Genomic DNA, 2,501 nt, shown 5'->3' with positions numbered 1-2,501 from the left:
GGGACCAGGACATTCTAGACAGAAGCACAGTGTGAAAGGCTGTGCCCGATTCCACCTTCCCTTCCTCCTTTCTTCATCTTCCCTCCTCTCCCTTCTCTACCATCTTTTTATCCCAAACAAATACTGATGAAATACTTCGACTATTTTTATGCTAAACACTTTGCTTGCATTACTTCTATCCAGTGCTGCCTGTGATGTAAGAACAACCCCCATCTGTCATTCCCACCCTGGAGATGAGGCAGACAAGGCTCAGAGATTTTAGGTGACATCCTGGTGTGTGGCTAGTGGACTTTGGGATTGGATGGCAACCCTGTTCTCCCCTCCACTGTGTATACCACCTCCTTAGGGAAATTTTGGCAAGTTGTATGTGTGTTTCTTTTAATCTGTGTAAGTGCCTTCTTCCTCCAATGTGAATGGAGGAAGAAATGCACAAAGTAGGACGCCAGAAGACCTGGTCCCGTTATCTTTTCACAGGACCCGAAGGAGAGGACAAGGAGGGTCTTCCCTTTGCATCCCACCTTGGGTTCTCTGAGCAGAACAAATGGGGCCACCCACACAGCCCAGAGGCCTGCCCTTGCTAACACATGGTTGCCCAGCACTCATGCTTGGCTTAATAGTCTACTGTCACCATCTTAAAATTCTTCATAATTTTAAAGAGAGGCACACATTTTCATTTTGCATTGGACCCCACGAATTACAGAGCCAGTCCTTCTGAGGAAACCTGCTTTCCTGCCCATTCGCTGTCTCACTGTCACTGTCTGGCTGCCTCCCTTCAAGCGATTCTCCACCAGCTCCCCTGCAGCCCAGGCTGTGCCTTTGATCTGAGACACAGGCTGGTTCCGGGTCCACACGGAATAGCAGAATGATGGTGTCCAGCACCAGACATGATTATCCAAATCATTTCCTCCTGTGACCAGGACCTGGCTTAATACTTCCCAGGTACCAGGTGTTCCCCAAATATCTGCATGTGGAATGGTTTGGGTGGCTCCATTCTTTTCTCTTTTGATAAAACAATTAGGTCATTTAGAATATGAAAAGCTTTGAAATCATCAAAGTACTTTATTTGAAGTTTGGGAAAGAAAGGACTTTGATGATAAAAAGAAAGACAGCTATTTCCATTTTAAACAAAGAAACAGCAGGAGAGATTTCTGTAAGACAGTAATAACTCCAATTCTGAATCCATTGTCCATAATATTGGTGAGGGACATAGCAGCGTCACTCTTTTAGTAAATTGGGACTAGTCTCAATAGGTAGAAGTTGCAGAAAGAAATGTTTGGACTCAGAATAATGAAGAGCTTCTAGCATTCGGTAATTTTTGGATGGGGATTTGACCAACTCTTAAGGGAGTGAAGTGCTTATCCCTGGAAGTGACAAGCAAGTTGCAGGTTTATGCCCGTTCAACAGAAGGGAGAAGCTCTGAGCATCACATGGACAACTGGATCAGATAGAGTTTAATTTAAGATTATTTAACAACCCTGGCAACTTGTGTTAGTTGATTACAGTGACACTGGGATAGTGAGTTTTTCTAACGCAGTGATTCTATAATTCTTCTAAAGCTAAAAGCTAAGGTTACCAACTTTCTTTTTATATTTCTGTAGGAGAAAAATGCAGAATCCAAACTCTTCTATCTACCATATGAGCAGGAAGATATTGATTGCTTCAAATTACTGTCACAATTCCATAATCCTAGTCGGTGGCCTTCTCAAAATGAATGAATGAATGAATGAATGAACATACGAATGAAGGAAGGAAACAAGAAACACGTGATGCAGAAACAATCCATTCAAGACTGACAAGGTCAGAAAGGGTAGGCCCCGGAGGGTGGTTCTCCTAGGACACCGGGTTCCACAATCTTAGCCAGTGTTTCTGACTCTGCTGCGGTCAGGGGGGTGACCATGTCCCTGCACAGAGTAGAGCTAACAACATTAGCAACACCTGGCCAAGGGCCTGGAAAGAGGATGTTTGTGAAACGCTAACAGAAACTTCTGTGACCCTTTAACACCACAGTGTTCCCGGCGTTTCCTCAGGCATAAGCCACATCCTGGAAACAAGCCGTGCTCAGGTACGTGAAGATGCAGCTGGAAATGTCTGTGTTTATTCTGTTGAAAGCATGGAAAGCACAGGTCTGGGAGCCAGGAGGCCTGGGTGCTCATCCTGGTTCTGCCCCTAAACATTTAGGTAGCTTTGGCCAAGTGTCTTCTCCTCCCAGGGACTCAGTTCTTCCATTTTTAAAATGGGGATAATAATACTTCTACCCTATACAACAATTATGAGGGTTGAATTAGTTAACATTTGTAAAATGCTTAGAAAAGTGCCTATGACATTGTAAATAATGAACACAAAAAGCATCCTTTTTAGATAGGCATTCTCATCACCAATTTACCTGAAGAATCTGAGGCTCAGGTAGTAAGTGACATCCCCAAGGTCACATACCTGGCCACCACCCCACTTTTCTACTGCCACCAGGGCTATATCAGCTATGAGACAGCTTTCAATTCTGA

This window comes from Lemur catta, chromosome 10, assembly GCF_020740605.2.
Source record: "Lemur catta isolate mLemCat1 chromosome 10, mLemCat1.pri, whole genome shotgun sequence".
NCBI classification, from domain to species: domain Eukaryota; kingdom Metazoa; phylum Chordata; class Mammalia; order Primates; family Lemuridae; genus Lemur; species Lemur catta.
Note: the sequence above shows the minus strand (reverse complement) of the source record.